Source organism: Narcine bancroftii, chromosome 6 (genome assembly GCF_036971445.1).
Source record: "Narcine bancroftii isolate sNarBan1 chromosome 6, sNarBan1.hap1, whole genome shotgun sequence".
In the NCBI taxonomy this organism is placed as follows: Eukaryota; Metazoa; Chordata; class Chondrichthyes; order Torpediniformes; family Narcinidae; genus Narcine; species Narcine bancroftii.
The window spans coordinates 154,048,943-154,073,118 of record NC_091474.1 but is presented as its reverse complement, the minus strand read 5'-3'; the positions used below and the strand labels follow the sequence as shown (position 1 = coordinate 154,073,118).

Sequence of the window (24,176 nt, the reverse complement as noted above, 5' to 3'; positions counted from 1 at the left end):
GAAGTACAGTCTGGTGATCAGATTTGTTGAAGTGTGGTCATGGGATGACTCAGTAGACGTTCTTCATGGTGGTGTAGCAATGTTCAAGTGTGTTGGCTTCTCTGGTTTTGCATGTAGCATGTTAGTGATAGTTCATTAGAAATGACCCAGTTGGCCTGGTTGTAGTCCCCAACATCTGGAAGGCGTCAGGGTATGCATTCTCATGGCTGTAGACAGATGTTAGCCTGAGGGAGAATGTATGTAGTGACCAGGATGGTGGTGGTGAACTCCATCAGCAAGAATAGAATGGATGACACTTGATCACCAGAAGTCCCAGGTCAAGGGAGCAGGATTGGGTCATAAATGAATTGAGCAAATATGAAGTGAGAGTGTAATTTTACCTGATCACATTTCTGAATAAATCAAGTAATGGAATCTCTAATTGAACAATAGAATGTTTCCCCAGTATTTTGTTTACAAAGAAGCCTCTTCTTTTGAAAGGGCATAAAATAAATTATGAATATTATTATTTTTCAAATCTATGTCACTTGATGCTTGGGGAAATGTTTTTTTGTATATGCACATTGTTCTCAAACAGCTGCTTTTTAATTCTCCTACTTCTCAAGATCAGAAGGGAGATGGAATAACAATTGGTGCAGGACCACAGAATTGGCAGTTCATCCACCTTATACTGCTTTTACCATCAGTGCATTATAATTGTGGTAATACCTCCTGGTGCATGCACTCTAGCAGTTTGACTTGAACCATGCTTCCCAAATCCAACCATCATTACTTCGATGGGAAAAGATGAGTAAAACCCACTAAATTGAACTTAAAACCATACAGAGCTTTATTTTGCCATTCACTATCTGAATTATTTGTTCAATGAACTATGCAGCTAAACAAAAGCAAACCGGCTCAGGCAATAATTGAAGTTGATGTTTATTGCCATGTTTTGAGTGTCAGTAAAAATATTTGTTAATGTGTTAGAGAATGTGCTCCTCATGGGAGTGAATATAACAATGTTGAGTGAAGGTTGCTCCCTTGATAGAGTGCTTTTATGTGCATAATTTTCTTCCTTTCATCATTATACCAATGGATACATTGGGATAGCTCCCAGAGCTGCTGCTTCACAATACTGGAGACTCCCATTCAATTTTGAGTGGAGTTTGCGCAACCTTGCTGTGACTGCATGGGTTTCCTCTGCATGTTCTGGTTTGCTATCATAACTCAGTTTAATTGCCAACTGCAAATTACCTCTAGTGTGTAGATAAGTGGTCAAATCTGGGGAATTTGATGAAAATGTGCAACTGGCTTTACAGTTTACGTACCATCAGATTCAAGGACAGACTCCTGAATGAACCACATGATAGTAAAATAACATTACCAATTTATATTTCTCTGTAACTCTGCTATTCTTTCTTCTCTTCTTTGGCTTGGCTTCGCGGACGAAGATTTATGGAGGGGGTAAAAGTCCACGTCAGCTGCAGGCTCGTTTGTGGCTGACAAGTCCGATACGGGACAGGCAGACACGGTTGCAGCGGTTGCAAGGGAAAATTGGTTGGTTGGGGTTGGGTGTTGGGTTTTTCCTCCTTTGCCTTTTGTCAGTGAGGTGGGCTCTGCGGTCTTCTTCAAAGGAGGTTGCTGCCCGCCAAACTGTGAGGCGCCAAGATGCACGGTTTGAGGCGTAATCAGCCCACTGGCGGTGGTCAATGTGGCAGGCACCAAGAGATTTCTTTAGGCAGTCCTTGTACCTTTTCTTTGGTGCACATCTGTCACGGTGGCCAGTGGAGAGCTCGCCATATAACACGATCTTGGGAAGGCGATGGTCCTCCATTCTGGAGACGTGATCCATCCAGCGCAGCTGGATCTTCAGCAGCGTGGACTCGATGCTGTCGACCTCTGCCATCTCGAGTACTTCGATGTTAGGGATGAAAGCGCTCCAATGGATGTTGAGGATGGAGCGGAGACAACGCTGCTATTATACTGTGTGTTAATTGTACAACACTTGATATGTCTGCTTGAAAAACAAACTTTCACTGCATCATGGTGCATGAGACAGTGAATTTGAACTAATAATTAAGGAGGCAGTATTGTAACTTGGTGGTTGATGGTCAGTGTGAACTTGATGGACTGAAGATCCTGTTTCCTTGCTATGCCTTAACATGATTCTACATATTTATGAAATTAACAATAATATATCATTGATAGGAAAATGAATTGCCAAAGACTTGATATCTTTACAAATGTTTGAATCCTTACACCTCACCTAAATTACAGCCACTTCTCACACCGTAGCCTTCTTTCCATCAAAAAGAATGAAACTCTTCTTCTGGCACAAGATGTTGGACACTTGTCTGATGCTTGGAAATAGTTATTGTCAGGTTTATCACCTGAGTATATAGGCAGATCCTGGGTTATGAACGAGATCCATTTCTGTCTTTAAGTCGAAATTGTAGGCAAGTCGGAACAGGTACATATGGTTCTTATTTAGTCAGTCAATGAAACTTCCTGAAGTAGGCATCAAGGGAGGTTTGTAGAGAGCTTTTCTTGCATTGGATTTACACTTTGGAGACATTAGTCACTCATTCCTGTTCTGAACTTTTTACACAGCCAAGGCAGTGAATTGGGCCTGCCTGTTAGATGTTAAGTGTTCAGAGACCCTGAAACATGCTACCCAGCTGTTCAGTAATGCCCGTGCACATGTCTCCATGGAGATTTCAGGTAGTGGCACCACCTCTTGCTATCTAATCATCTGGTTGACCATGGTGAATGGATAACGTGTACCTCTGGATACAGGTAGGTGCCCACAATATCTATGTGCACATGGCTGAAACGGCGGAGTGCTGGTTCAAAAGTTTTAATGTTGGTCAGGACCTTGGTTGCTTGGCACTGAGTACATGTCTTGGCCACTGAGTGACCTCTTTACAGAGGCTGTGCCAGACATGCATGTTGGCCACCGTTCTAGCTGTAGTCCTGATAGCAGAGTGAGCCAAATTGTGGACAGAATCAAAAACTCACCTCCTCCATGTGACCAGAATGATGGGGCATGGCTTACCAGTCAAGATGTCGCAGAGCAGCATGCAGTTACCTGGGGCGATCTGGATGTCCGCCAGTTGTAGGCCGACTGCTTGCTGTGCATCTGCCAGGGCCACATAGTCAATACCTGGGATGGGGTCATTCACGGCAAGGATAGCCGGATGGGATAGGGCATCGGCTACCACATTGGACTTGCCAGTAATATGTTCAATGTCTGTCGAAAATTCAGATATGTAGGACAGATGCCACTGTTGTCTGGCTAACCACTAGTCTGACATCTAACTGAAAGCAAAAGCAAGTGCTTTGTGGTCTGTGTAAAATTTGAACTTCCTGCCCTCCAAGAAGTAATGGAAATGCTGAATGGCCAGGCATAGGGCTAATAGCTCCCTATCAAAGGCACTGTACTTCATCTCTGGTGACCTGAGATGTTTACTGAAAAAGGCCAGCGACTGCCACTGTCCATTAACCAGTTGCTCAAGTACACCCCCAACCACTACGCTAGAGGCATCTACCATGAGGATGGTTGGGATGCACAAAGAGGGCATCTTTGGTTGCTTGGAAATACTCGGTCGCCTCCTGTGTCCATTGAATGTCTTTACTGGGCCCTGCCATGAGGGGAAATAGTGGACTCATGATGTGGCCCACTGCAGGTATGAAGTGTTCATAAAAATTGACCATACCTACAAACTTTTGCAGTCCCTTCAGGGTCGTTGGTTTGGGAAGGAATGAATAGTGCCCACTTTGGTGGGTAACGGCCCGGCCCCATGTTTGTCAGTGCGATGGCCAAGGAAATCAATTGTCTCAGCCAAATTGGCACATGGCCAGATTGATGGTTAAGCCAAACTCACTTAGCCTGGAGAACAATAGTCTTAAGTGAGCAGCATGCTCGGGTGTGGCTGGCTATTAAAATGTCATTAAGGTAGATGAAGGTGAAGTGCAGATCCCGGCCCACTGTGTCCATCGACCTTTGGAAAGTCTGAGCCACATTTTTCAGCCCGAATGGCATGCGGAGGTATTCATACAACCCAAAGGTGATTATGACGGCAGTTTTAGGAATGTCATCAGTGTGAACTGGGATCTAATGATAACCTCTGATGAGGCCCACCGTAGAGAATATCCGTGCCCCTTGCAAATTAGCGGTGATGTCTTGGATATGGGCCACGGGTTATCTGTCTGGCATCGTGGCGTCATTAAGGCAGCACAATCTCCAACCTCTAGCTGCTTTAGGTACTATATGGAGGGGGAGGCACATTGGCTATCGGAGCGCCGCACAATGCCGAATTCCTCCATCTTTCAAAACTCTTCTCTAGCCAGGTTGAGTTTTTCGGGGGGAAGATACCGTGCCCTGGTGTTGAGGGGAGGTCCCTCTGTAATAATTTGGTGTCTCACCCCATGTTTGGATTCCGCTGAGCAGAAATGGGATATAGTGATGGAGGAGAATTCCCCTAAGACTCGAGTGAATTCATTGTCGGCAGTATGTACTGAGTGTAGATGGGGATTATAAGTTCAGCGCCCTTGAGCATGAATGTCTAAAGTGTCTGGGCATATACCAGCCGACCCCCCCACCCCCCCCCCATTAATGTGCGTGTTAGTAGCTCCTTCATGGCCACATACTTCCCTTGCTCCAGGGGCTGCTGAAGGAGGTCAATGGTGCAGGCTGCAGTCTCTTGATAGAGGGCACTGACCACGTGGAGGTAGCTCGTGTCACCTGCAAAGTTCCGGCGAATGGTGAATGGCACCTCAGCCTGCTGGAACCACACCCATGGTTGCGACGTCCAAAAGCCAGGCAGCTTCATTGCTACAGTGTTAATTGTAGGCTGTTCTTCCATCGTTTGGTCCAAAGCACAGTTTGGACCAATTGGGGTCGCTACAGTTATTGGTTGGGTTATAGCTCGAGGTAGAAAGAAGACTCGCACCCCAAGGGAGTGTAATCGACACTGACTTTATTGGGTTACAGCTCTGCCTGTTTTAGGCAGCCGGCCATGTCACCAGTGGGCCGTCCGGCTTGAGCGAAGCTGGCTGCTGATTGGTTGTCCCAGATGTGCAGCCCAGATTGGATCCCATGCAATCTGCTGGCTGTGATTGGCTGATTCAAACGCTATTCTTGCAGCCTATGGGAGCAGGCGTATCATCCTGCGTGCTGTCTGCCTGATCGTCATGTTCAGCGACTGTTTGTTGTGTCGCCCCGTGGAGTGGGCTGCTGGCCGCTGCAACAGAGTATTTTTAATGTGTTAATATCAATACCCTTTGATGTGGTAATGTATACCATTGTAGTTTTTTCAACAAGTAACAGTTCCAGTATTGTCATGTAAGACTGTTCTACATTTAAAATGTAACGTGCATGAAATTCATGCCACATTCACCATGTCAAACAGTATCTGTTGAGCTGTAACAAACAAGAATTTCTGTTCATGTACGTTGTTGACAATGAACTCATAATTAATATTAGTCAATATTATTTGCAAGTTTTTGTCACTAAATTGCACTCCAGGTTTACATGGTGCCTCTTCTTCACTCTTTGTTTTTTTTTTCTTTGGCTTGGCTTCGCGGACGAAGATTTATGGAGGGGGTAAAAAGTCCACGTCAGCTGCAGGCTCGTTTGTGGCTGACAAGTCCGATGCGGGAAAGGCAGACACGATTGCAGCGGTTGCAAGGGAAAATTGGTTGGTTGGGATTGGGTGTTGGGTTTTTCCTCCTTTGCCTTTTGTCAGTGAGGTGGGCTCTGCGGTCTTCTTCAAAGGAGGTTGCTGCCCGCCAAACTGTGAGGCGCCAAGATGCACGATTTGAGGCGTTATCAGCCCACTGGCGGTGGTCAATGTGGCAGGCACCAAGAGATTTCTTTAGGCAGTCCTTGTACCTTTTCTTTGGTGCACCTCTGTCACGGTGGCCAGTGGAGAGCTCGCCATATAATACGATCTTGGGAAGGCGATGGTCCTCCATTCTGGAGACGTGACCCATCCAGCGCAGCCTCGATGCTGTCGACCTCTGCCATCTCGAGTACTTCTTCACTAATGTACCAGTAATTTGTTGTTTTGATTAACTGTTGACTCAGAATAATGCAAAAATAAATCTGAAAATGTTTGAAATATTTTACACAAAAGTTTATGACCTCACTGTCAGAAACATGTGAATTAGGTCATGAGTAGGTTACTCAGTCCCTTGCATGGGCTGCCATTTAACAAAGTAATAGCTGTTCTGATTGTAATCTCAAAGCACCACCCGCCCCACCCCCTTGCCAGTCCACTGGCAATAACCTTTCATTTTTTTGCTAATCAAGAATATAACTCTGCTTTTTAAAATGAACAGTGTGCTTCCACTACCCTTTTGAGGAATTGAATTCCAAAGACCCTTTGAAGAGAATAAACGCAAATTTCAAGTAAAAATACAAAAATGCTAGAGGAAATCAGCAGGTCTCTCAGCATCCATGATCTTTACCTCCTATGGATGCTGCGAGACATGCCGAGTTCCTCCAGCATTTATGTCTGTACTACAATCACAGTATCTGCACAACTGCTTTCTTTAAGTGGACAATAATCCTATGTTTTTATGCACCCAGCCTAGTTCTGTATTCCCCTACGAGAGGAAATATCTTGTCAAGTAGGTACTGGAGAACTGGAGTTCCCCTGATGAAAGCACTCTATAGCAATTCTATTGATAAGATGTTTTAGCATTTGGACTTTGCGATTCCCTGACATTGCTATTTATTTCCAATGCTAGATTTTTTTTGCCACTTGGAGGGCAACCTGCAGGTCATTTTATTCAGTGTGCCTGTTGTCTTGGTGGAAGATTTTTGAAGGTGCTATTGGAGAAGACAGATAAACTAATGGAAAACATTTTTTTGATGCTCTACATTGAAACCACAGTGGATGGTAAGTGAGTGTAAGGAATTGTTCAGGTGGTGGATGGTTGCATAGTTCTGAATGATTTTAAGCTTCTTGACTGTCACTGAAAAGTTTTCCGTGATATTCCTGACATGTACCTTCTGAAGAGTGGAAAGGTTCTGGTGTGTTCACCTCTTGTGCAATTCTCAACTTCTGACATCTTGTGGTTACAGAATTTGAGGCTGTTCCTGATCAGTGGTGACCTACAGGATGATCTTGAGATGTAATGCAGTAACAATCAAAGATGAGTGTTTGGAGTGAATAGATTCCTTTTCATCCTGCTAGATTTTATTTTTATCAAATGTTTTGGTTATAAAGAGAATATTGTCTATCAGTCGTTGTCTGACCAGTTTAGTTGTTCATTTCTTAGATGCTTTAGCCTTCTTTAGTCAGAAGGTGGTGTGTCTCTGGAACTTGTTGACACAGGCAGGTGTGGAAGCAAGCGTGTTGGGTGTATTTAAGGCAGAGACTGATATTTGATTACAGTAGTCAAGGCAACAAGGGTTATGGGGAGTGGTGTGACTGGGAGGATGGATCAGCTCAAGATAGAATGGTGGAGCCACATGCTATGACTGAATATTTTGGAACCTCCATTCATCCACAGTCGATTAATATTCATTGATTCATAGTTATACAGGATTGAGAAAGCCCTTCAGACTAACTCATCCATTCTCACCAAGATGCCAATCTGTATTAATCCCATCTGTCTGCATTTGGCCCATATCATTCTAACATTTTTCTCCATGTGACTGTCCAAATAGTTATTAAACAATGTAATTTATGCATCTTTCCCATCTAACCCTGACAGCTAATTCCATGCACACACCACCTTCGGTGTGAAATTCTTGCACCTCAGATCCCCTTTAAAAGTTCCCACTCGCAATTTGAAGCTTTGTCCTCTAGTTTTAGACTCTCCTACTTTTGGATAAAGACTGTGATTAATTTTAGAAACCTACCTCCATAATATCACAACTCAACCTATCCAATCACCCCCTTATGTCTCCAGCACTCCAATCCTGGCCATATCCTTGTGAATTCTTTCTGCATTCTCTCTAGTTTAGTCGCATCCTTCCTATAGTGTGGCAGTCATTTACTTCATGTAATGCTCCCTCTGGCCTTGACAACGTTTTGTACAACTGTAACGTCAAGCTTTAACTGTTGTTGTCTTCAACTATCCTGTCTTTGTGCATGACCACTTTCAGAGAATTTGCATGATTGATAAATTGATAAATTTGTGGATCACACCCAAACTGAAGGTGCAGTGTAGATGGTTATCTAAGATTGGAATGTGATGGAGTTAACTGGGAAAGTGGGCAAAGAAATAGCAAGTGGAATTTAACTTCAAGTGCAACGTGATGCATTTTGAGATGTTAAACCAGGCCAGGATGATGACAGTAAACGACAAGGCCCTGGGCAGAGTTGAAGAATAGAGACCTAGGAGTACAAGTTGTTCCCTGAAAGTGGTGATACAGGTAGAGGATTGTGAAGAAGACTTGTGGCATGCTTGACTTAATTTGATGGGCATTAAGTACAAGAGTATATCATGTTGCAGCTGTAAAATACTTTGGTAAGACAGGAATATTGATTACCATCCTGTAGGAAGAATGTGATTCAGACAGAGAGGGTACAAAGAAGATTTACAAGGATGTTGCCAGGATTGGATGACTTAAGTTGCAAGTAAAGACTATCTAGGCTGGGGCTGTTTTCCCTGGAATGAAGGAGGTTGTGTGGTCACCTTAGAGGTTGATAAAATCATTATGGGCAAAAATGAGATGGATGGTTGGATCCTTCATGGGTGAGAAGACTCAAACTAGAGGGCATTGATTTAAGGTGAGAGGAAAGATTTAAAGCCAACCTGAGAGACCGAGTTTTCCTTCATGGAGGGTATTGGCTACCTGGAATAAGCTGTCAAAGGAAATGTTGGAGGCAGGTGCAATCATCACATTAAATAAACATTTGCACTGATTTTTGGAAGGGAAAGGCTTGGGGGGATATTGCCCCAATGCAGGCAAGTGGGGATAGCTTGGGACAATGCCTTGGTTGACATAGATAAGTTAGGCTTGTTTCTGTGGTGCATCACTCTCTGGCTAGCATAGAGCTCTTTAATTGTCAAAGTAAGGATTAATGAAAAGCAGAAATACAAAATGTTTTTTTAAATTTATTCATTGTGCATTTTGTGTTATTTAATTGAACTTCCAAAATTTGTTTGACAAGGATCTATGTAATCAACATGTTAGTACAATTATCTTCTCTTCTTTGGCTTGGCTTCGCGGACGAAGATTTATGGAGGGGGTAAAAGTCCACGTCAGCTGCAGGCTCGTTTGTGGCTGACAAGTCCGATGCGGGACAGGCAGACACGATTGCAGCGGTTGCAAGGGAAAATTGGTTGGTTGGGGTTGGGTGTTGGGTTTTTCCTCCTTTGCCTTTTGTCAGTGAGGTGGGCTCTGCGGTCTTCTTCAAAGGAGGTTGCTGCCCGCCAAACTGTGAGGCGCCAAGATGCACGGTTTGAGGCGTTATCAGCCCACTGGCGGTGGTCAATGTGGCAGGCACCAAGAGATTTCTTTAGGCAGTCCTTGTACCTTTTCTTTGGTGCACCTCTGTCACGGTGGCCAGTGGAGAGCTCGCCATATAACACGATCTTGGGAAGGCGATGGTCCTCCATTCTGGAGACGTGACCCATCCAGCGCAGCTGGATCTTCAGCAGCATGGACTCGATGCTGTTGACCTCTGCCATCTCGAGTACTTCGACGTTAGGGGTGTAAGCGCTCCAATGGATGTTGAGGATGGAGCGGAGACAACGCTGGTGGAAGCGTTCTAGGAGCCGTAGGTGGTGCCGGTAGAGGACCCATGATTCGGAGCCGAACAGGAGTGTGGGTATGACAACGGCTCTGTATACGCTTATCTTTGTGAGGTTTTTCAGTTGGTTGTTTTTCCAGACTCTTTTGTGTAGTCTTCCAAAGGCGCTATTTGCCTTGGCGAGTCTGTTGTCTATCTCATTGTCGATCCTTGCATCTGATGAAATGGTGCAGCCGAGATAGGTAAACTGGTTGACCGTTTTGAGTTTTGTGTGCCCGATGGAGATGTGGGGGGGCTGGTAGTCATGGTGGGGAGCTGGCTGATGGAGGACCTCAGTTTTCTTCAGGCTGACTTCCAGGCCAAACATTTTGGCAGTTTCCGCAAAGCAGGACGTCAAGCGCTGAAGAGCTGGCTCTGAATGGGCAACTAAAGCGGCATCATCTGCAAAGAGTAGTTCACGGACAAGTTTCTCTTGTGTCTTGGTGTGAGCTTGCAGGCGCCTCAGATTGAAGAGACTGCCATCCGTGCGGTACCGGATGTAAACAGCGTCTTCATTGTTGGGGTCTTTCATGGCTTGGTTCAGCATCATGCTGAAGAAGATTGAAAAGAGGGTTGGTGTGAGAACACAGCCTTGCTTCACGCCATTGTTAATGGAGAAGGGTTCAGAGAGCTCATTGCTGTATCTGACCCGACCTTGTTGGTTTTCGTGCAGTTGGATAATCATGTTGAGGAACTTTGGGGGACATCCGATGCGCTCTAGTATTTGCCAAAGCCCTTTCCTGCTCACGGTGTCGAAGGCTTTGGTGAGGTCAACAAAGGTGATGTAGAGTCCTTTGTTTTGTTCTCTGCACTTTTCTTGGAGCTGTCTGAGGGCAAAGACCATGTCAGTGGTTCCTCTGTTTGCGCGAAAGCCGCACTGTGATTCTGGGAGAATATTCTCGGCGACACTAGGTATTATTCTATTTAGTAGAATCCTAGCGAAGATTTTGCCTGCAATGGAGAGCAACGTGATTCCCCTGTAGTTTGAGCAGTCTGATTTCTCGCCTTTGTTTTTGTACAGGGTGATGGTACAATTATAGTGTGCATTTAAAGGGTAGTGGTAGGTTGCAGAGGAAATTGACCAAGCAATAGAGAGTAAAAAGATAGATGAATCTGTTTTTTTTTTGGACAAAAGATCATTGAAGGTGCAGTTTACAGAAATTTACATAAATCTTTTGGTGGAAAATGTAAGAAAAAAAAATTGTTTCCAGCTATTGAGGAAGAAACTTAAAGTGATTGGCAGAACGAGGGATGGTGTTAGAAAATGTATGTAAAGCAAAATTTTGCAAGATGAAAGGATAGTGAAAGCCACTGGTTGTGACTTCCAAAAGCACTTTGGTTACAATCTTGAAGGATTTCTTTCTTTTCCCTCATTGTTCAGTGTAAGAGCATCAACGTGGGAATAATCACAAATCTCTGCATTAGAACCAGCACGGAGTTGAAGCGATGAATGAATTCCATCACTGCATCATTCTATGGCTTTGTTTTCAGATTACTGAGTATTATGATCATTTAAAAATAATAACATTTGATGAGAAAATTCATTTAAGGAAGAAAATCTTTCCAAAAGGCATCAAATTGATAAATTCATTTTGGTTAAATTCTAGTGCAGTACTAATCTTGTCAATTTAAAAGTCTCTTTTTAGAATTATTTCATCATTTGTGGTCATATGGTGAAAGGTAGCATCTGAACCACATGTTGTATTGTCAAGATGCATTATAAATGGGATGAACTACTGTAATGTGCGTCGAAAGAACCAAAGACTTGTTGATCCAAACCAAAGCTTTTATTAACTAAAAGACTGGAGTATATTACAAATAGGTCGACCAGTTCAGAATGACCTGTTCTGGCTAGGAGCAATCCTTAAAGACCTGCCAGTAGGTGTGGCTACACTCTCAACCAATCACAGTCATCCTACACGACCATCTGTACATATGTACATATACACATTGGTGATAGAATCTGTACTATCACAGCTACCTGACCTGCAGCTCCCTGATTATATCAATTTGTATAGGTGGCCATTGTTCTTTTTGTAGAAGAGAGGATGTTTGCAATGTCCTTAACTGGATCTATTTTTTGTCACTGTTCTTTGCATTTGGATGTTGAACAACACCCAGCTTTGATACACATCACAAGGTCATTACAGTTTGTCGCACTATTCAACTACTTTGGTACATGAACTAGAGATATCCTTTTTCACTGAGCTCTGTTGTGTCATAAATAGTTCTTGTTTTTGTGCCTTCACTATTCATTCTGTAAATTTATTCCACTTAGTAATCACTTCATGAAAGGCACTGAAATACACCTGTTCTGTATCTATTCATTGTTAGCTTTTTTGAATCTCCTCAGGAGGTAAAATAATAGTGTAACCTGTTTTTATAACTTTGATAGTCCATTTGCCTCTTCAGAATATAATGCTGTTATTACTCCTATAATATAAAGATATTGTACACACGTGGATCTGGATCAAACTTAAAGGAATAGTTCATTCTTTCTGGATCTTCTTTATTGTAGACAATTAAACTATTATCTTTTGGACAGCTGCAATGTTTGCTTATGTAATTTTATTTGAATAACTAAACCTGAAGTTTAGTTCTGAGACCATAAGACACTGGAGCAGAATTAGGCCATTCTGACCATTGAGTCTTCTCTGGCATTGGCTGATGTATTTTCCCTGTTAACCCCATTCACCTATTATGTTGGTTATGTTACTGGTGGCTAAATGTATTAGTGTGGCTGTTTTGTATTGTTCAGGATGTTCCTCAAGTGTGCTCCATTTTCCCACTGTTCTCTGGGACACCATAAAGATATTTGTATCTGAGAACATTTAGAGTAGCCTCCTCGTATTCCAACATGACTTCAGTAACTTGACTGTGGAGACCTTGTGTTCTGCTGGGCTGTTACTCAATTATTTTTAAATGCTTCAGCTCATTTGCGTTTGTCACTGAATCTTCAGGTGATGAAGCAAGATAAGTCTATCTATTTTTTCTGACTTGGTAGATGCATTTTTGGCTGAGAAACTGTAATGCTTGCACAATGCATACCCACAACTCCCCTCCAAACATTCCACCCCCAACCCAAGAATACATCTTTTATTTTATTTACATGTATATGTGTAATCATGAAGAAGGCTCACCAGCAGCTACACGTTGTGAGGAGTTTGAGGAGATTCAGTATGTCACTAAAGACTCTTGAAAACTTCGTCAGGTGTACCATGGAGAGCATTCTGGCTAGTTGTATCACTGTCTGATATGGAGGTGCTAATGCGAAAGACAGGATAAAACTCACCCCACGACATCATGGGCACCAGTCTTCATTCATTGAGGACATCTACAAGAAGTGGTGTCTTAAGAAAGTAGCCTCGACCCTCAAGGACCTATGCCCTCTTCATTCTGCTACCATTGTGGAAAAAAATGCAGGAGCCTGAAGATGAGCACTCAGTGGCACAAGGAGAGCTTCTTCCCCTCTGCCATCAGATTCCTGAAAAATCAATGAACCACAGTCTTTTTTATTGCACTATTTTATTTTTAAAATATTTTAAATAGATAGATTTATAATTATATATATAGGTTTATGCTCCCATCATAAAAGCATATTAAAGATGTATGTAAATCCAACATATATATTCAGGAATTTGAATATTCTATTTAAAGAACATTATTATGCATTCAGTTTTATAGAAACTATTTGGACCAATCCCATCAGACATTTTCAGTGGGGAAACCCAATTTGAAATGCACTATTACCAGTGTGTGGTACTTGTAATTAATCATAATGATTGTCCTTTACAATGTTATAATTCTTGGCATGTAGAATTAGTTGAGAATCACTTGTATGTTTATGCAATACGCTAGAGGAACTCAGCAAGTCTTGCAGTATCTATAGGAAGTAAAGGTTAATCAATGTTCCGGGCCTGAGCCCTTCAGCAATGTATGAGAAAAAAAATCAGACAGGTGCCTGAATAAAAAAAAGATAGACAGGGAGAGGGGTATGGCCAACAGGTAAGAGGCCATAGGTGGAAGGGGGAGAAGAGGGAAAAAAAATCTGAGCAGTGATGGGGAAAGGGAGAGCTCTCTAAATCAAGATGGTGGGGAGCTGAAGGAAAGGAGACAGAGGGGGGGAAATGAGAAAGACTTTTGGGATGGGGAGAGTTTAATGGAAACTGAACAAGTCAACTTTAATGGGGTCTGGTTGAAGAGTGCTCAGACAGTATATTAGAAGTGCTGCCTCACTTGGAAGGAAGGTTTTTGGACCCCAAATGGTGCTGAAGTAGGAGGTGTGGACAGAGTGTCATATTTCTTACGGTCACAGGAGTAGGTACTGAGGGGGTAATTGATGGGAAGGAATGAATGGATGAGGCAGTACTGAATGGAACCATCCTTGTGAGAGCGGATGAGAGGGGAATATGTGTCTGGTGTTGGCATCACATTGAAGCAGGTGGAAATTGCAGAGGATGATATGTTGGATGTACAAGCTGGTGGAGTAATAGGTGAGGACAAGGGAAATCATGTCTCTGGGCAGAATGGGCCAGTGCTGATGTGTGGGAAATATTGGAGAATATGTAAAGGCTGAGTTGATGGCAGAAGTGGGGGAAGCCATGGTTTTTGAAGGGAATATTTTGGGTTTTCTGGAATTGGAGACCTCATCCTAGGAGTAGATGTGAAAGAGTAAGAGGAATTAGGAGAAAATAATAGAATTGTTACAAGAGACATTGTGTGCAGATGTGTAGTCAAGATAACTGTGACAGTTGATAGGTTTGTAGAAAGTATCTGTAGAAAGTTTGTCTCCCAAAATAGAGGATAGAAAGATTGAGAAATGTTGGAGGTTGGTCCAAGTGAATTTGAGGTTGGGGTGAAAGTTAGCAGCTAAGTGGATAAAGTAAATGAGCTCATCATGGGTGCATGAGATGGCACCAAATTAGTTGTCAGTGTAGTGGAGGAAGATGTGAGGAGCCTTGCCTGTGTAAGTTTGTACCATGATTACTCCACATAGCCAAAAAAACGCAGGCAGAGCTGAGATCCATGTGGGTACCCATGGTTACCCCTTTGATTTAGAGAAAATGGAATGAGCCAAAGGTAAAGCTACTGAGGGTGAGAACAAGTTCTGCCTGGTGGAGGAATGTGATGTTGGAGGGGGACTGGTTGGGCTTGTTGTTGAGAAAGAAACAAAAGGCTTTGGGACCTTTAGTATGGAGGAGGAAGATGCATGGAAATTGGAAGTCCATGGAGAAAATGATGTGGTCAAGTCCAGGGAACTGAAAGTTTTTGAAGTAATGGAGGGAATATTTGGTATTGTGGATGTAGGTAGTCAGGACTGGACCAGGAGAGTCAAAATGGAGTCAAGATCAGGTGACACCAATCCGGTGCAGCAGGAGCATGCAGAAACAATTGGGTATGTTGATCTTAGTTCGGAGATTGGGAAGGGAAAATAATTAGGTTAGAGCAGTGGTTCTCAACCTTTTTTCCACTCATATACCACTACAAGTAATCCCTATGCCATTGGTACTCTGTGATTAGTTTAAGGTGGTATGTGAGTGGAAAGGGAAGGTTGAGAACCACTCCTCTAGACCCAATTGTTACTGAAATATTTTGCTTGAGAAAAATTTTCATTGACCGATTTCCTTTGAAGTTATGAAAATGTGCACACCGCAAGTCAATTAGATACAAATAAAGCAGTGATTTTCAAACATTTTCTTTCCACCCACACACCGCCTTAAGCAAACCTTTACTAATCACAGAGCACCTATGGCATAGGGAATACTTAGTGGTATGTGAGTGGAAAGAAAAATGTTGAAAACCACTGGGTTGGAGGTTGAGGGCGGGAAATGACTAGAAGTGATTAGTTCAATGATGGTGCATGAGATGGTGGTTTGTTATATCTTGACTTCCAGTTCCTTGGACTTGACGGCCTCATTTTTACCATGGACATCTAATCTTTAGATCAAATACCAGGGATGTTTGTTTTATATTTACAATAGATGGGTAATTATTCCTTGAAATACAGTTTAAAAGTAAGTTTAGTTTTTATGACTAATTAAAGTGATTAAAATATTTTTTAGCCATCCCAGTAAAACTGACCTCCTTCTGATGCAGTAATAGTTATCCTTAATTAAGGGGCCCGATACTGAACAGAATTTGCTCAATATAAAATCCTGCTTTTGTATTCCATTTGCCTTGGAATTAAAGATTATTTTAGCTTTCATAATTGTAACTGCTTTCTAGCTGTGGTGGAATCTTGAACTAGCTACCCATTTCCTTTGGATTCTCAGAGTTCTGCAGTCTCATCATTTAGAAAATGTGCATTTTTTGTGTACTGTATTTTCTGTCAAAATGAATAATCTCACATTTTCCCCCACACAACCTACATACACCAGTCTTTTGCTGTAAAACATGAAAATCTGTAGACACCGTGGTTGAAGTAAAAACAGAATGCTGGCATTTTTGCCCATTCATTGTGTGACCTCTCTATGTCCTCATCACAATTCTCTTTTCCAGCAATATAGCTATTATCAGTAAATTTAACAATCATTCCCTTCATACCAAGATATATGAAGAGTAATACATGAATAATCTTAGAACTGTGATTTACCCATTAAATACAGGTGATGCATTTTTTTTCCTGAGGGCTGTGGTCAGAAGTCTTCCTCAGATATCAGTGGAAGCTGTGTATTTCAGTATTTTTAAGGCAGAGGTAGATAGACATTTGGTTAACAAGGGGATTACAGATTACCAAGAGTATGTATGAATGCAGTTAATTTGCTGTCAAACCAGCATTTTGCAAAGAAGCCTCAGGAATCGAGTTCCTCAATCAGGCTACCAATTTGTCGGAATGTTAAAATAAGTAGTAAAAGTGTGTAAAATTTCTGAGTTATATATGGATGTTGAGCTGGTAAAAGATAATATGGAATCTTGTATAATAACAATGAATTTTTAAGTGTGTGTGTGTATATATTTATTGTAAAATGCAGCATAGTATAGAATTTAATGCATTTTTAGATTCAATGTGTGAGAACAACATTTCTGCAAAATTGAGACATGACCATGCGAACAAATATCATTGTATGATTTTTTACTGAAATGCTTTATTTTTTTATAAATGTGAAAGTTAGATTTCCAATCCTGGATTTTAAAAAACGAGATGTACATTTTTCTGGATTTCTTCCCCAAAAATCCCACTCAATTTAAATTAGACATTTATATTAAATTATAGCCATGATTTTTACTCTACCAGCAAGTTTATTATTATCTAACTGTACATATAGATCCCAACAAAACAGATAGCTGTGGATCACAGTGCACACACATACACCTTGCATAACAAGCAATTATATACATAAAGACACAGGTTAAAATAATTATTTGGGATTATTTACTCTGATATAGGATACTGATCATTAATTTTACAGCCTGTGGGAAGAAACTGTTTCCCAGCCTGGCACCCTGTATAAGCTATATGCCTGGTAAATGTTTTCAGTAAAGAAAAAGGAGTCCCCAGTGATCTGTTCGGCTGTTTTGATGATCCAATATATTGATTTATGGTCCAGTAGTTTGCATCTACCAAACCACACAATGATGAGCCAGAAAGGACACTCAATTGTGATCCTGTAAAATGTGGTTAAGATGGGGGGGGGGGGGGGGGGGGGGGTGGGGCCGGTAGCCTTGCCCTCCTAGGGAAGTATAGGCACTGCTGTGCTTTGCTGACTAATGAGGTGTTATGGGTCAAGGATAGCTCATCTTTTAAATGCACACTAAGGAACTTGGTGCCCTCCACAACAGGACCATTAATGTGTAAAAGAGAGTGGTGAAACGTCATCCTTCTGCATATTACAATCATCTTCATTGTCCTGTTCACGTTGAGACTGATTGTTATACTTGTACCATTTTACAAGCCTTCCAACCTCCTCTCTATAAACTGACTTATTGTTGCTGGATGAGGCCAACTACTGTTGTATCATCTGCAAACATGATTATTCTGTTAGAAATGAATGTAACAGTGCAGTCGTGAGTCAGCACTGTGAACAGTAGCGGGCTGAGCACAACTCTGAGGTGTACTAGTGCTGAACATGATGGGGCTTGAATCTTTGCTGCCAACCCAGGTCTTTAAATCAAAAAGTCCAGAAACCATTTACAGAGAGGGGTGTTGAGACCTGGTGAGGACAGTTTATCCATCACCCTCTGAGGACTCAGAGAAAAATCTTTCACACCTTTTGTTTTAAAATACTTGTGTTATGTTCAAGTCTAAATTCACAGGCAGAACAGTTAGCACTTGAAAAATTATTCTTTTCCTGTATTTTCATTAGTTGTGGCATGCAGAAGCAGAGAGGATGCAAACTAGTTCTCTCATCAGGAATTAGGAACCATTGTCCATTCCCTTTGTAAGTTGGAGGACAAAATAAAGAACTTGGGAGATGTGATTTACAGATAACTTGTAATTATGCCATGTTTAGTGCTGTGTGTAACAATACATCACTGGTGCACATGCACCACTCATGAGTGTGATATGGCCATGACAGTATTCATGCTCCTAGCCACAAAATAGTCATGGGTATCTTGAGTATACAACATCCCTATTTCTCAAAAAAAAACTTCTTTACCTCTTCAAATGTGAATTAAGCATTTTAACTATAAAAATATAATTTCCTAATTTCACATATTTTCAGCAAAATTCCCCTGGTGGCAGGATGTTGGTTCTCCACTTCGAAGATTTTGTTGCAACAGTTGAACTGTGCGAAGCTGATACATGTGTAGGTGGTGGTGTTGCTTGTCTCATTTCACCTGCTGCTTGCTGTGCTGATGTTGTAGTGCCAGTGGTTGAGGTTTCACTACGTGTTGCCATACTAGTTGTTGATGTTGCAGAAGTTGCCGGTGTTTCTGGTGTGGTTGCCAGTGTTGTTGCTTGTGTTATTGGTGTGGCAGCTCTGCTTTGCCAGATCTGGTGTTGGATGGATGTGGACCCTGTTCTATCTCAGCCATCTGCCAGATTCTGGAGGACTTTGGCATCTCAGCTTTACTGACAACCTTTCCTGGTTGTTTTCATCACTGGCTCTTGAACACGCACATGCTGCCCTCTGAAGAGCTCTGGTAAGGATTGTGCATGTCTGTTGTCGTACTGACATCCTCCCTCCTTTACATCAGCCAGCTTTCCTCTGGTTTCCTCCTAATTGTCTGGAGGATGGATTTTGCTTGGCAGGATTGTTTTGTATTTCTTCCCATTCAAAATCTCTGCCAGGGATTTCATATCAGCACTCAAGGGTGCCAGTGGAGACAGAAGAGCAAGGTAAGGGTCCTCCTTCATCTCTCAACACTTGGTGAGTGTGCATTTTGACTGTCTGCATGTGTCTCTCAATGAACCCTTGGCCCTTGGGGTATTGTGGGGAAAATGTTGTGACAGTGAACCCATGCTTTGCAGCCGGATCTCTGAATTCATGCGTTGTTAATTGGGTCCCATACTCACAATCACTTGCTCAGGTATCCCCTATTCTGCAAAGAGTGCTCATACCATTGAAGTGATGGTTGATGCTCTCCGGTCCTTCACTCTCCTGATGAATGGGAACTTATAATAGTAACAGGCTACAATCAGATACCATTCTTGGTTCTCAGTGAACATCTGCTCCCACTGTGTGCCATGGCCTGGCAAATATTTCAATGGGAATCATCTCCTCCTTTTATTGTGTGTTTCTGCACTTCTGGCATATTTTGCACGCAGCTGCTCTCTTTTCTATGTCTTTGTAGATGGCTATCCCATGCACTGCTGACATTTCTCCATTCCCATGTGTCCTTGATGTATATTCTGGAGAATTTTGTTTTGCATTGTCTTGGGTTTGCTCAGACATGACCCTGCTAGCAGGACACCATTCTCCAGTGATATGTCATATCAGACAGACCAATACTGATGCATAACAGGCTGCACCTGTTGTCTCTTCTCTGGCTATCCCTGTACCACCTGTGGGGAGAGCAGCTGCAGCACATGGTCCTTAGTGGTTTCTTCCCTTATCTGGCTTGGATTGCTGCTGGTCACACTGACAAGGTGATGTGCTTTGATCTCCATGTCCTTCATCTCGTACTTTTCATTTGGGGAAAGGTGTAACAAGGCATCGGCAAGCACCATTTCCTTCCTTGGCCTGTGAAGTCATAGCATTGGAGTCAGAGGAGTAGCCTCTGCAGTCTAGCTGGTGCTTTGATTAGGTTCTTTTTCTAGATGTGTTCCAGCAGACGATGATCACTCTCCACCACAAACTGTCTCCCATAGATGAATTTGTGGAATTTTTTGCATCCATACACAACTGCCAACAGCTTCCTCTCTATATTGGCATATCTAGTCTCTGCTGTTGTCCGGGCTTTTGAGACAAAAGCTATTAGTTTTCCTTCCAAAACCAATGTTGTCCCAAGGCCTCTGGTCGAAGGTTTTTTTTCTGTCATAATAGGTAATTTCCACTTCTCTGCAAACTATGTCTTTGAGCTGATCAAAACTTCACGGATGTGATGGTGACCACTGAAACTCCACATCTTTCTGTGATGATTTGTATATACTGTTGCTGCTCTGTGTATAAGTGGCTGGCTTGCCCACTGATGACTTGACCCCATGTAACCCCTCCGCCTGTGACTTGGCCATACATGTCGACCTCCCTGCCCCCTTCCATTCATTCGAGCACATGGAGTTGTGCCAGCTGAAATCTAATGTGTATTAAAGCCTATCGTTCCTCTCTGTCTTTAGTCAATTTAATATACATTAGATTTCAGCTTGGACCCTGCAGTACAGACGGCCTCTGTGATAGCAAGTCACAACCCCACCACAGCTGTCGTCGCAATTGGACACCCGAGGTGCCACTTGTGCGGCCAGCAGATGCACCCCTGATAACTCTGTTTGGCTAAGGAAGTGATCTGTTCGAGATGCAGGAAGAAGGGGCTTTACCAGCGTGTCTGTGTCCAAACCCTCCCGAGTGAGCAGCGCAGCGCTGACATCACGTCTGGCCCCGAACTGCTCAACTGCCTGCGCGATTCGGGAGTTCTTACCAAGTGTCTTCTCCGCCCTCCTGGATGATGTCGTCTCCACCTTCTGCTGCCTGGATGACATCTCTTCCTCCTTCTTTCTCCGATGCGACAGCATGGTCAACATGGAGGCCACCATCTTACTGTTCAGGACTCCCCTCTGACAGTGGTGACAATGACCCGATCCTGGTCTCTGTGACTCTGAACCAGGGAAACCCTCATCCAATCGTCCACTCAATGATGGAGATCGAGGAAAACAGGAAAAGAATGAACTGAGAGCTTTATTCGCCCTCCCTCCCTCTCTCAGACCTATGAGCGGTACCATCTCTATGGCCACCAAGGACTAATCCAGGGGTACTGAGTAGCTTTGTTAACAGAGGGGTTTGAATGTTGTGATAATTTTCATTTACCTGTGATGCCACAACTCTGTGCATTGCTACTCCTGAGCTTCGACTTCGAGAGCCAGTTTAAGAGCATGACGATGGTGTTCAGAGGATGGCAACCACCCATAACGGTACATAACCCCCGACTCACAGACGCCTCCCTTCGGCAGCCGACCATGCCTGTGGCCTTTCCACCCTCTGCGTATCCTCTCCGTCATTTTTCAAGAACCTGACCCCGGACTGCAAGTCTATTGTGATGAACAGCAGGCGCTTTAGCGTCAAGGATCTGACATTTATAAAGTTCAAAGTGCAGTGATCCCAGGCAGAGGGGATCATAACTCCCAGTTCGAGCCCATGGTGAGTCCAAGTCATGGTGGTCAGGGGCAGAAGCAAATGCCATATGGTGATAGATTACAGCCAGACGGTCAATTGCTTCACCCAGCTCCCCTCCCCCGGATAGTTGACATGGTCAACAAAAAAGCCCAGTATAAAGAGTACTTCATGATTAACCTGAAATTGGTGTACCACCTACTCCCCCTTTGCCCGGGGGACTGCAAAAACACAGCCTTCAAAGCAGATGGCAGACTTTATGACTTCCTCAGGGCGCCCTTTGGAGTCATCAGTGGGGTCTCAGTGTTCCAAAGGGAGATGGATCAGATGGTAGACAGACATAAACTGACAGCAACATTCCCTTACCTTGACAATGTAACCATCTGCGGCCATGACAAGCAGGACCACGACGCAAACCTGGCAAAATTTCTCAGCACAGCCAAGTGCCTTAATCTGACTTATGACAAGGAGAAGTGTGTGTTAAGCACCATTCACCTGGCCCTCCTTGGATGTGTCGTGGGGCATGGTGTTATTGCCCCCAACCCCGACCACGTGCGTCCCCTTACGGAGCTCCCAATACCACAACCTCAAGGTGCTGAAGTTGGGGTTCTTTTCTTAATATGCTCAATGGATGCCCAATTATGTTGATAAAGCCTACCCCTTAGTAAGGTCCACAAGCTTCCCCTTATTGGCAGAAGCCCTGGCGGCATTCAATCAAATCAAAGGAGATATCACTAAAACCACGATGCATGCCGTGGACGAATCCATCCCATTCCAGGTGGAGAACGATGCCTCCGACTTTGCACTGGATGCCAGTCTCAACCAGGCGGGCAGGCCAGTAGCATTTTTTTCCTGCATCCTCCATGGCCCCGAGACACGGCACTTCTCAGTCAAGAAGGCGACACAGGAGATCCGGCGTCACTACCTGGCCAGGAAAGGATTTACCTGCTGATGGACCAACAGGCCATCACCTTCATGTCTAACACAAAACTGTGGAGTAAAATCAAGATTGGTAAAATCCTGAAGTAGAGAATTGAACTCTGCACCTATAACTATGATATCCTGTACCGGTCAGTCAAACTCGATGATCCCCCGGATGCCCTATCCAGGGGATGTGTGCCAGCACGCATCTCGATTGCCTCCAGTTCCTCCACAATGACCTCTGCCACCCCAAAGTAATGAGGTTGTTCCACTTCATAAAAGCCTGTAACCTCCCCTACTCTATTGAGTTCTTCAGGCACTACAAGGCACACCTCATCAAGGCCACGCATCCCTTCGAATGGTTGAGTGTTGATTTCAAGGGACCCCTGCCTCTATGAATAGGAACGTCTATTTCCTTAACGACATAGACGAGTTCTCCAGATTCCTGTTTGCCATCCCCTGTCCCAACATGTCCTCTTCCACAGTTATCAGGGCATTCCGCAGCATATTCGCCCTCTTCAGGTACCCAGACATATTCATAGTGATCGGGGGTCCTCGTTTATGAGTGATGAGCTGCGGCAGTACCTGTTGGCTAGAGGCATAGCCACTAGTAGGGCCACAAGCTATAACCCCAGGGGAAACAGCCAGGTGGAGCAAGAAAAAGCCACCATTTGGAAGGCGATCCTCCTGGAGTCAAAAGACCTGGCAGTGTCCTGCCAGAGGCACTCCATGCCATCTGATCTCTCCAATACACTGCAACAAATATGGCCCCAACGAATGCATGTTTTCCTTCCCCAGGAGGTCAGTGTCTGGAACCACTCTGCCACCCTGGCTCTCATCTCCGGGGCTGTCCTGCTGAGGAAACATGCGAAGAGCCATAAGACTGACCCGTTGGTGGAAGAGGTGCAGTTCCTGCACGCAAATCCTCAAGATGCTTACATCCAGGAGGAGTCACGTGATGGAGTAGTGGCCGGACGGTGAACTCCAGCCCTCTCCAGAAAAGTCGGGAAAAACAAGAGAAAATACAAAGGCACAGAAATACAAGTTAAAGAAAAGTGAGTATAAAGGTGGAAAGAAGATGGAGACAAAAGGAGAAAAATCAAAATCAACGGAAAGAAGAGAGGAAGAGAAGACAACGGAGGAAAAAGGTGAAGGCCTTACCTGTCCGAAGAAGCCCGCTGTGGAGAGAAGACCCCACTACCTCAGGTCGGTAGAAAGAGAACTACAACAATGGCTCACAGAGCCGAGTAAAAATGCGCAACCGCGCATGCGCGAGGAGTCGCGCATGCGCGATGCGCATACAAAAAAACACACCGACGGGAGGGGGGACCAGCTGGGGAGTCGATCTCCACAGCCGGCAACGACAGCTGCAGAACACCTGCAGCAAGAAGAGACCACAGAAGACAATAGAAACAAGAAAGAAGAGGAGGAAAGGGCAGCAAAGAAACAACAGATGGTCAACCTAGAGGAAGAAGAAGAGGAAGAGGAAGAGTACAGGGAAATAGAAGAAGAAAAGATAGGCAAGGTAAAGGAGGTACTTGCTCTTGTTAGAGGATACATGGAGTCATTTAAAGAATGGCAAACACAGGAATTCAATGATTTAAGAAGAAGAATAAACAACACAGAAAAGAAAATAAATAAAATGGATATGACCTTAACAGAAATGGGGAAAAAAATGGACAAGATGGAAGAACGGGCAATAGCAGCAGAAATGGAGGTAGAAGACTTAAAAAAGAAATTGGAGGAATCTAATAAAAAAACTAAAGAGACACAAGAATTACTAGCCCAAAAAATAGATATAATGGAAAATTATAAC

General features: G+C 43.5%; 1 protein-coding gene across 3 annotated transcripts in view; it reads left to right on the top strand.

The window, feature by feature from the left end:
• Nucleotides 1-24,176, top strand: part of LOC138736611 (kelch-like protein 29) — a 483,106-nt gene that overhangs the window by 109,385 nt on the left and 349,545 nt on the right. For 2 of the 3 annotated variants that reach the window (XM_069886406.1, XM_069886404.1), the window contains exon 1: nucleotides 6,742-6,887. The exons of the other annotated variant lie outside the window; for it this stretch is intronic. The gene's annotated coding sequence lies outside the window, so the exon portion shown is untranslated. Of the gene's footprint in view, nucleotides 1-6,741; nucleotides 6,888-24,176 lie in introns of those variants that run through there. 3 annotated transcript variants of the gene reach the window in all.